The following is a 12,422-nucleotide window of genomic DNA, read 5'->3' as shown; positions in this document are numbered from 1 at the left end:
GCTTTTATTACCTTAAGGTATGTAGCTTCTATGCTGATTTTGCTGAGGGTTTTAAACATAAAGCGATGATGGATTTTGTCAAATGCTTTTTCTGCATCTATTGAGATGATCATGTGTTTTTGTTTTTAATTCTCTTTATGTGGTGTATCACATTTATTGGCTTGTGGATGTTGAACCATCCCTGCATCCCTGGTATGAAATCTACTTGATCATGGTGGCTTATCTTTTTTGATATGCTGTTGGATTTGGTTAGCTAGTATTTTTCTGAGAGTTTTTGCATCTATGTTCATCAGGGATATTGGTCTGTAGTTTTCTTTTTTTGTTTTGTTATGCTCTTTCCTGGTTTTGGTATTAGGGTGATACTGGCTTCATAGAATGATTTAGAGAGGATTCCCTCTTTCTCTATCCTGTGGAATAGTGTCGATAGGATTAGTACCAATTGTTTTTGAATGTCTTAGAGAATTCAGCTGTAAATCAGTCTGGTTCTGGTCTTTGATGGCAATTTTTAAATTAGCATTTTAATTTTACTGCTTGTTATTTGTCTGTTCAGAGTTTCTCTATGTTCCTAGAGGAAGATATAGATCAACTCTTCTAGGAGGGTTGTATATTTCCAGGAATTTATCCATCTCCTCTATGTTTTCTAGTTAAAGGTGTTCATAGTGGCCTTGAATGATCTTTTATATTTCTGTGGTATCAGTAGTAATATCTCCCATTTCATTTCTATAATAATTGGGCTTATTTGGATCTTCTCTTTTCTTGGTTGATCTATTAATTTTACCTTTAATAGTCTATTAATTTTACCTTTTCAAAGAACCAGCTTTTTTTTTCGTTTATTTTTTGTATTTTTGTTTGTTTGTTTCAATTTCATTTAGTTCTGCTCTGCTCTTTTTTATTTCTTTTCTTCTGCTGGGTTTGGGTTTGCATTGTTCTTGTTTCTTCAGTTCCATGTGGTGTGACCTTAGATCATCTATTTGTGCCTTTCAGACTTTTTGATGTAGGTATTTAATGCTATGAACTTTCCTCTTAGCATTGCTTTTGTGTATCCCAGAGGATTTGATAGGCTGTGTTGCTATTATCATTCAGTTGAAAAAAAACTTTAAATTTCCATCTTAATTTCATTATTGATCCTACAATTGTTTAGGGGCAGGTTATTTAATTTCCATGGATTTATATGGTTTTGAGGGTTGCTTTTGGAGTTGATTTCCAATTTTATTTCACTGTGGTCTGAGAGAGTACTTGATATAATTTCAATTTTCTTAAATATACAAAGACTTGTTTTGTGGTCTTTTGTATGGTCTATGTTGGAGAATGTTCCATGTGCTAATGAAACAAATGTATATTCTGCAGTTGTTGGGTAGAATGTTCTGTAAATATCTGTTAAGTCCATTTGTTCTAGAGTATAGTTTAAGTCCATTGTTTCTTTGTTGACTTACTGTCTTGATGACCTGTCTAGTGCTATCGGTGGAGTATTGAAATAATAAATATTAATATTTATTATTGCATTGCTGTCTATCTCATTTCTTAGGTCTAGTAGTAATTGTTTGATAAATTTGGGAGCTCCAGTGTTAGGTGCATATATATTTAGGATCATGATTTGTTTTTGTTGGACAAGGCCTTTTATCATTAGATAATGTCCTTCTTTGTCTTTTTAAACTGCTGTTGCTTTAAGTTTGTTTTGTCTAATATAAGAATAGCTACTCCTGCTCACTTTCATTGTCCATTTGCATAGAATAACTTTTTCCACCCCTTTAGCTTAAGTTTATGTGAGTTCTTATCTGTTAGGTGAGTCTCCTGAAGATAGCAGAGACTTGACCAGTGAATTCTTATCCATTCTGCCATTCTGTATCTTTTAAGTGGAACATTTATGCCATTTACATTCAATGTTAGTACTGAGATGAGGTACTATTATATTCATCCTGCTACTTATTGCCTAAATACCTTTTTTTCATTGTATTATTATTAGATAGGTCCTGTGAGATTTATGCTTTAAGGAAGTTATATTTTTGTGTATTTCAAGGATTTATTTCAAAATTTAGAGCTTTTTCATTTGTTTTTAACACTTCTTTTAGTGCTGCTTGGTAGTGGCAAATTCTCTCAGCATGTGTTTGTCTGGATAAAAACATATCTTTCCTTCATTTATGAAGCTTAGTTTTGCTGGATACAAAATTCTTGGCTGAGTATTGTTTTGGAGGCTAAAAATAGAACCCCAATACCTTCTCACTTGTAGGGATGATAGGAGGAAATGTGAGCTCCTGAGAATAATAATTAGGCAAATTTAGGACCACGGCCTTATATTTGGAGAAACCATTCAAAGACTTTTTTTTAGTGAAGTGCATAATAAAACACACTATTCCCACAATAAAGAATATTTTGAGTTCCTTCAAAATGAATATTATGGAAATAACTAAACAGTGATGTTAGACTTTCCATAGTGGTTACATTATAAAGTTGTTCCTTCTTCTACTACATCTCTCCCTAATAAACCTGAAGTTTCCCCAAGGAAGTTATATCAAATGATTTTGTTGAAGAGGTAGACAAAGAAGGAACAATGAAGCTAGAGATCAGTTTTTAATAAGTAGAAAAATTATTTAATTACTAACACTCTAGAATTAGATATATTTCTGGAGCAAGGAGAAGAGTTGAAGGGTAATACAGAAGGGGTAATTTTTTTAATCTTAAAAAGACAAAACAGAATATCTTTTGAAAATCTACTTTATAAAAAATCTAACTTGGTTAATGTGCTATATATTTCTGTATCATTATGATATTCTTCAAAATATTAAACTCAAATATAACAACTTGATAGGAAAAGAAAGCAACTAAACTGTACTTAAATTTAGAGAGAAAAAAAGAATTAATGGAAGTTTATCAGGAATCACCAGAATACTGCTCAAAACTTGGCTCCTTTCAGTTCAGATAAAGGAAACATTTTACCAGCTATCTAAAATGAAAAAACATCAACTGAGATGGTTTCTTTTATACTTCTATGCACAAAATGAACTGCTTTTTAAAAAATCTATTCTCCTATGAAGTAGCTATTTTTCACCTCTCTTTTCTCACCATAGTCTTAAAACACCACCTTGGAGAAAAGAAAAAAAATCAGTTTTTTGTGTGTGTGTGTGTGTTAGTGCTCCAATGTGCTCAGATATATCTAAGAAGTGGAATTTTTTAAGGCTTACTGCCCAGGACTGGTGGATCTGAAACAAGAGACTGAGGTTAGATTGCCTTGATTTTCAGTTCTTTGGTTGTACAGAATGATATAGGTGGATCAAAGGGGCCTGGCGGGAACCACAGAAGAGACACTTGCATTATGTGTTATCCATCACTCAACCTGAGTGTCCATTGTTGCGTAGCTGACTCTATTGCACTATCTTTGCCAAATGGTCCACCCAGCCATGGGAGACGCTATCACTTTTGATGGCGGGTAGATTAGATAAATTGGGAAAATCCAGGTTAGCACACCAGATACACGTTTAGTCTTTCATGAGCATTACGCTTTCCTGAGAAAATTTCTTCATCCCTCTATAGTAAAATAAATAAAGAAAGAATAAAAATAAAAATACCTACAAGGCTATTTTCACCAATTGGCTTGCAAAGATTATTATCTTAGATTTACAGGTTCTCACAATTGTAAAAAAAAAAACGGAAGAAAATACATAAATTCAAAAATAGTTCAAAATTATTTTTACAGGTAGAAAAAAATGCTTATCTAGATAAATATAATGTTATTATTTTCCTAAATTACATCTTTGAGTTCATATAAAGAAGTTTATGGAAGAATAGCAGTAGGTTACGGAAACATTTGATTCAAGTTCTATGTTAGAAATAAATTTTTGGTGCCGCAAAAGAAATAGCAATCAAACATGAATTTAATTTTCTCAGCAAGGCAATTTCACTTCTATAGAAGGGTGTGACTCATGGATGGAGCAATGGCGAGAGCACATCTGAACAAGGGAGGGGAAGGGGTTTTTATTCCTGACGCAGGTAGCCCCTACTGCTGTGTCATTCCCCTATTGGCTAGGGTTGGACCACATAGTCTAAACTTATTCCAATTGGCTATTTTAAAGAGAGCAAGCATATAAGTCAGAGTGGCAGGGTTAGTAGTTTAGTGGGAAGTATGGTTACAGAACAGGTGACTCAAGATGACTCAGGACAGAGCAGATGACCAGGGGTGACACAGGATGGAGCAATGACCAGGGGTGACTCAAGACAGAGCAGGTGATAGAGACTAGGAGGAGGTTGTTTAATAAAACTAGGGGCAAGGAGATGAAGAGAATGAGGAAGTTAAACTTTAACATGAAGAACAAACAGGAGAGCTGACCACACTGATACATTGGTTCCTTGGAGACGATCTCAGAACTCATTGTACTTAATTTACAGGGTAAAACCTTTAAAGAGGAATTTATTATATCCTACATTCTATAATAGAAATATTGAATAAAAAGACATTTGGTTTACTGCAAAATATTCTAGGCAAAGAGAATACCATGTACAAAGACATAATAGAGAATACTTCTAAGGCATGGTTAGAAAGCTATGAATTACAGGACAGCCATGGTGGCTCACACCTCTAATCCCAACACTTGGGGAGGAGGAGGTAGCAGGTTCTCTTGAGGCCACAATTTTGAGACCAGCCTGAGCAACATAGTGAGATTCTATTCTCTACAAAAAAAGAAACAACATAAATTAGCTGGGCACACCTGTAGTCCCAGCTACTGGGGAGGCTAAAGTGGGAGGATGACTTGAACCCAGGAGATCGAGGTTGCAGTGAGCCATGATTGTGCCACTGTACTCCAGCATGGGCAAAAGACCAAGACCCTGACTCAAAAAAAAAAGCTATGAATTATATTAATTACATATGCTCCTCAACTTGCAATGGGAATAAATCCTGATAAGCCGATTGTAAATTGAAAATATTATAAGTTGAAAACATCTTAAATTGAAAGTATATTTAATGCACCCAAACTACTAAACATCATAGCTTAGCCTAACCTCCCTTAAACATGCTGGGAATACTTATATTAGCCTACATTGGGCAAAATCATCATTCAATTTATTGAACTCTGTACTGAAAGTGAAAAGCAGAATGGTTGTATGGGCATTCATGTATAGCTTCTACTGAATGCATACCAAAAAATTGTAAGTCAAACTATTGTTATTTGAGGATTGTTTGTATTTGATATAGAGAATGGCTTGTACCAAGAGCCCCCAGTAACAGTGAAAACAGGGTTTGATCCAACAGGACCTTAATAGGTCATGGTAATATGAATGAATTTTGTTCTGGACAGAAAAAAACAGAAAAGTCTTTGAAAGTTTTAAAAAGAAAAGCACTATGACTGATGAAAATCTTAAAAAATCGTTTCAGTAGTAGAAGACATTAGAAGGAGATGAGACTGAAAGTGGGAGATTAGTTGAGAGGTTTTTCAATAATACGTGTGTGGAATTATAAGGACTTTAACTAAAAGAATGGTAGAGAGATAAAGAAAAGGTGACATTTAAAGGTGACATTTAAGTAATGATAAGCTGTGATCCACCCATCTTTCTGATAAATTGGTTGCAAGAAGTAAAAAGAGACTGAGAAAACCAGAATAACTCAACTTGCTGCCTTGAGAAACTAGTTGGAAGATCATACTGGGGAAAGGTGTTGAGTTTCATTCTGAACACAAGAATCACAGTGCCTGTGAAGAACCGAGTAAAAATACCTGGTGGATAATCAGACATATGAACTAAGGGGAAAAATCCTGTGCTGGAGATTGAGTGGGCAGTCATTAATATATCTGTGATTGGGAAGAGTAATGGGAATGAATGAAATTATCCATCAAGAGGATGTAAAATAAAAAGGACCCACATTCATGAAGGCAGATGAAGATGCACTAATGAAAGAATTTGATTGGGAAGCAATGAAGAACAGCTAGGAAAAAAGTAATATGTCAGTTGCTACACATAGGTCAAATAAGATAAGGTTAAGAAGTTTTCATTGGTTTTAAGAAGTTGAATTTGGCAACAGCAGTTTCACTAGAGATTGTAGAGGGCTAAAGTGTTAAGTGAGGAAGTTGAGACATTGAGTGGAAGCTTTTCTACCAAACATAGACTACGGTGTAGGCAGTTTAAAGCATGGACATTGGATACAGATTGCTTAGATTTGGATCTCGGCTCTGCATTTAACTGACTGACTTTGTGAAAGTTATATGACTGCACTGTGTTTCAGTTTCCTCATCTGTAAAAAGTAATACTGTAGCACTTAATTAAGAGAATCAAACAGATTGATATATATGGAATGTTTACAACAATGTCAGAGTACTAATAAGTACTCTGTGAGCATTAGAGTTGTTATTAAGTAATGTGGCTAAAAAATATAAAAGAGTTTAGAGTGACAAATGGAATAAAGTTAAAAAGTGGGCTTTTTATTTTATTTTATTTACCATTTTGTTGTTGTTACTCTTGTATAAATTGGAAGGGACGTGATGTAAAAGTCATCAGTAGGAAAAACAAAATAGGTAGAGACAGAAAAAAGATGATTAAAGAGGAGATTTAAGTTGGTGGAAGGGGATGGGATTTATTGCTGAGTTAAAATGATGATCTTTAAAAACTAGAGTATCCTTCAACTGAGATGGGGAGGAGGGAGAGATGGATGGAAAGAGAAGGGAATATGTTGAAATATGGATATATAGGAAATTAAACTTCCACTCATGTGGCAGGCTGTATTGTTTAGACAGTGTAATCGGTAAAACAAGGACAGAGAAGGGGCCACAGTAGTCAGAAGACTTAATTGTATATGCTAATGTTGGAGAACAAAAATTATCAGAGAAAGTTTCTATAAAATTAAGAAATTCGAGGGGGAAAAAAAAGAGTAGGTTAAAGCTTCCAGATGAGAAGGGTGGCTTAGTTAAGAAGTACCTTGGTCCTCTTCTTGCTTCTGAGAGGACAGAGGGAGAAAGAGAAGTTGCTTATTTCTGTATTCGTTAGGGAATATTATCTATCAAACATACAAACCCATATACATATGAGAGCTGTTTTGTGATCTATTCTAGCTGATGAGAGCCTCTTGCTAAATGCTTCTCTGCCTTAATTTCAGCAATTTTACATGTGTTCCTAGGTTTTAATTAAACATTGTTATCGGCCAGGCGCAGTGGCTCACACCTGTAATCCCAGCACTTTGGGAGGCCGAGGCGGGTGGATCACCTGAGGTCGGTAGTTCTAGACCAGCCTGACTAACATGGAGAAACCCCGTCTCTACTGAAAATACAAAATTAGCTGGGTGTGGTGGTGCATGCCTGTAACCCCAGCTACTCGGGAGGCTGAGGCAGAGAATTGCTTGAACCTGGGAGGTGGAGGTTGCGGTGAGCCGAAATTGTGCCATTGCACTCCAGCCTGGGCAAAAAGAGTGAAACTCTATTTCCAAACAAGAAAAAAAGAAAAAAAAAAACATTGTTATTATACTCACTCCTAAACCCATCTAATTTTTGCTCTTTTTGTTTCTGATATCTCTTCCAGCAAAGACCATTAAATCTTGTTTTTCTTTTCCTAATAACTTGTGTCAATTCTGGAGCATGTATGGTTTTCCTGCTGATTTGCTTATAGATACTTTTTTTTGTAGTTAACCATTAGATATTTTGTAGCTATAATTGAAGGAGAAGACTGGCCCCTATTAATTATTACATATAAGCTTTGCTTTCTTCAGGACATGCATAAGATTTTATTCTGAGGTTACATACATCTCTATGTTATTTCTACAGAAAGAGAAAAAGCTTGAGGCAGTACAAAAGATTCTCATTTTATCAGACATATTAACAACATACAGAAATATTTGTATTCCCCGGTATGTCTTACTGACTTATGCTATTCTTGGTAACTTGGCAAAATCTTTGAAATAGAGAATATTATTTTTCACCTTTGATATGCCTTGAAAGAAATCTTGGGCAATTGTTTGAATACCAAAACAGCTCTGTGAAGAGCTATGCATTCAAGGTGAGAAAACACTTTTTAACAACATTTTTTGGTGGTAACATTATAGAGGCAGCTGAGAAACATACGGTTGTCATCACATAGCAATCTAGAAAAGAAAGAGGACAGACTATAACAACCAGATTATTTATACAAGGACATATATTAACAACACTTCAAATGCTATGCAAACAAGTTTGCATGTGGGGGTGGCGGTTGCGGAGGAGTTTCCCGAAGCAGTGATTAGAATTATTTACTAAGGAGGTAAAGTTTGAATCAGGTAGCAATTGAAAAAAGAGTAGAGTATGAATTGATAGATAATGAGTGACAAAAAGACAAAGAAGCAAGAAAAACAAGTAAAAGAGAGGCACAGCAGATTTGCTTTTTTGAATGCTATAGTAGGTGATATGATGGCTCAAGAAGATAAAATAAAATAAAGAAGTTTAAATAAGGGGTTTGATTATCTGTCTCAGATATATTGGGCAAAGGAAATCCTTTCTTAGTTTTAGTAAATAGATATGAGTGATCAAAATGGAATTTGTGGGAAATGATTCTCACTTTAATAGGATGGATTGAAAGAAGGATAAGTTAGACACTAAGAAAGTGAAATACTAGGTGGTAGATATCAAATGGCTGAAAACTAATTAGGATTGAGCTAGCAAAATATCAAGAAAAAGAATGAAGAACATTGTATCTGACTTTTGTCGACAGATAGACAACGTTGGGTGATGAATGAAAGATGGTGATAAAATAAGAAAAAAGTATTCAATCATTTATTCCTTCCTTCAATCTATCACTTATTTCTTCATTTTTCCAAGCATTCATTAAGATATTATAGATTACTGTAAAGAGAAAAAGAATTAGATTGCTGACCCCTGACTACTTATAAGTTTCTTTCAAATAGCTTAATGTGAAGCTCAGATTCTTCATCTACACTGTGTTTAAAATAAAATTTTCTCATCCATGAGGATCAAATTAGATATTTATAGTCAACAAAGCCCTTTCACTTCTAACTGAAAGGTATTCAGTCAACATAGGTAAACCCTAGTTTTCATGTAGATAACACAGGTAGAAATGTTATAGAAAGTATAAGGTCCCATATAAAGTTACTATGTATTATTCTTGTTATTTCATTACACACTTTGGGCACAGCGTGGCTGTAAGTTCCCAAGGGAAAGTAAAGGTAGGATAAAATGTATTTGCTGTGTTCCAAAAGAAATGTGACTGAAATAATTGAATGCTGTAGTAGGTGATAATAGTGCACATCAATATCTGATAAAGAGGAGAATAGAAGCATAAAAGCAACACATGATTAAAGCCTTATCATCTAGGGTCCTTGGAAAGACCATATGGAGGAGTTAGGATTTGAATTAGGGATTAAAATCTGAATGGGATTTAGTTAGGTAGATACATTGTAAAATATGATGACCTTGCAGGTTTTCCCTCAATGCCTTCAGAGAAGGGCTTGTTTACCTTTTAAAAAAAATTCATTTTCAAGTCTGATCAAACACTGCATCTAAACCATTCTAAAATGTTTCAAAGGTAACAAAAATTGATCATTGGGTGAGGTTCAACCTAATATAGTTGTAGCTAGTCAAAGACTTAAATCAAAGGTGGGAAAAGATCTTTGAGTCACCCAAGTTAAAGACAGAATCATAAAGGGAAGGCTTCATTTGAAATAGAATGCTAAATTTCCAACAGAACTGTCACAATAAATGTTCTTAGCATGAGGTAAATTGCACTTTAAGTCGTAAAACATAAATAGGGACATGGTGTAACTATAAAAGTTTCACCGTAAGAAAATTAGTGTTCAACTTTTAATTAAGAATGATTTCAAAACTGCTTGCTGTCTATGAAACCAAGTTTTCCAGTTGCCCCAATAGCATTGTTATCCAATGTACCATTTGGAGGTTTTGTAAGAACTTCTCATGGGAGCTCGGCCTCATTGTGTTTCTGAGCAACAACTTCCCCTTTCACGCATCTGACAACTTTGCTGGCAGGAAAACTTTGTTCAGGATTGAACTTCACTGGTTTTCATTTCAAAAGAAATTGGGAGACAAATAAATTGTTCTCTGTTCTCTACTGAGTTATTGTCATAGTACATAGTTAGCTATTTTCTCTCTGTTGATACTGCAAGGAGAACATTTCTTTTTATGAAATCATGACTAGAATTTAATTAATTAATTTTTTTTTTCGAGACAGAGTCTCACTCCATTGCCAGGCAGGAATGCAGTGGTGTGATCTCGGCTCACTGCAACCTCGGCCTCCCGGGTTCAAGTGATTCTCCTGCCTCAGCTTCCAGAGTAGCTGGGACTACAGGCATGCGCCACCACGCCCAGCTAGTTTTTGTATTTTTAGTAGAGATGGGTTTTCACCATGTGGGCCAGGACTGTCTTGATCTCTTGACCTCATGATCCACCTGCCTCGGCCTCCCAAAGTGCTGGGATTACAGGCATGAGCCACCGTGCCCAACCAGAATTTAATATTTTTAAGTAACAGTATGTTTGGTTTGTTTAAAAATAAGGAAAATTTTATTCTAAAATAAGTCCATTATAATATAGTTCAAGTATGGAGTGAATAACACAATTCTTCTTAGCTAATAATGGGCACTAAAATGTATTTGGTACTTACTACATACTGTGTATTGTGTTAGGCATATTATTTTCATTATTTCAGGTTTCTGCTTAAATGTCATCTTATCAGAGAACACTAGTCTGTCCACATTAACTACTTAAAATAGCACACTCCTCCACTCATAATTATTGGTCCCTTTACCTATCTTGCTTTGTTCAAAGGACTCTTTTTTACCAGTGAATATAGTATATGTTTAGCTGTTAAATTACTTGTCATATGCTTACTCCCTCTAGAACTATGCTGTCCCATACAGTAACCACTGGACACATGTGGATATCAAACTTTTCTATAGAGTCTTTATAATAACAAAGGCAATAGGTACATCATGCCTCCTCAGTCAGTTTGGGATACTATAATGAAAAACCCATAACCTAGGTGGATTAAAATGAACAGAAATTTAATTTTCACAGTTTGGGAGACTAGGAAGTCCAAAAATCAAGGCACCAGCAGACTCAGTGTCTGGTAAGGGTATGCTTTCTGGCGTCTAGAAAGGCATTCTTCACTCTGTCCTCACTTGACAGAAGAGGCAAACAACTTCCCTCAGGTCTCTTTCATGAGGGCACTCATGCCATTCATGAGGAAAAAGCTCTCTTGACCTAATCCCCTTGCAAAGGCCCCACCTCCTAACACTATCACCTTTGACGTTAGAGTTTCAATACATGAATTTTGGGGGTATACGAACATTCAGATCATATCACACACAGCATAATATTAGTGAAATGGATGCATGTTAGTTTAATAGTTAGTTCCATTACATGAACATGGTTAATGATAATAAAGTTTATGATTTCAGTGTCTAAGTATGCCAGTTTTGTAACCCATGATAATTAAAAAATGTATTATTAACATTAATGTTATATTATAAAATGTTATGACTGACACAAGAACACAGGGGACAGCAATCTAAGAATTTTAGAAGTGGAAATCCTGATCTCTTTTTCCTATATGAAAAACTCTTCAAATTTACATTCTTGCCAATGTGATAAGAAGAGCTTATTCATTATGTTAATAATAGTAACATAGTCATGTATTAAGATGGGGGTAGTTTTTATTTGTTGCATAAATTCTCCTACAAGATTTCTTATTTGGGAGGTGTAAGGCAACATCAAACTCCAGTAAGACTCACTTGAGGTAGTAATAATGAACCGGCTTCCACAATCTTTGAAATCTATTGCCTCATTTGTGTAAAGATATTAACAGACTAGGAATTGTTAGGAGGAATTCGTTTTCATCAATCCACAAGATACACATCTTTAATAGTTAAGCCATTTCTACTGGTCTTTTCAAACTACATTTTCAATTTTATTTATCCATGTTCTCCCTAGAGGAATATAGAATATACTCTTTATATACTAATATTCAGACTATGAAAAGAACAGAGATCGCTTGAGCCTGGTAAACCCTCCCTGACAGCTCATCTTGTTCCTACTCCTGCCCACCGCCATTGTAGACAAGATTCTTTAATCAGAACTGACAGCTATAGTCTTGTGAACAGTGACTCTCAAACACTCAGATGAGCAGAGAGAGGAAATGTCACCAGATATTTGGGTCCCAGGAAAAGAAAGTAGCCACAAACTTAATAGACCAAAGAACTAATACTGTTGAGAGAGAAGAACAAACACAAAGTTAAATTAAGTATAATGTGTTTAATGAGGTTTTATGAGGTTTTGAGTAGATATTAAATCCATGAAAAAGAAACAACTAGAGACAAAGGAATTTGAAATGTAATTTTTGAAGTCTCATTAGTTGTCTTCAATTATAAAAATAGATACAGCTAAGAAAGAAGTTATAACTGGAAATGAACATGAAAGGTTTCCACAGTATGAGGTGCAAATGTATAGACT

Source organism: Symphalangus syndactylus, chromosome 17 (assembly GCF_028878055.3).
Source record: "Symphalangus syndactylus isolate Jambi chromosome 17, NHGRI_mSymSyn1-v2.1_pri, whole genome shotgun sequence".
Classification (NCBI taxonomy): domain Eukaryota; kingdom Metazoa; phylum Chordata; class Mammalia; order Primates; family Hylobatidae; genus Symphalangus; species Symphalangus syndactylus.
The sequence above is the reverse complement of the archived record's forward strand: the minus strand, read 5'-3'. Positions refer to the sequence as shown.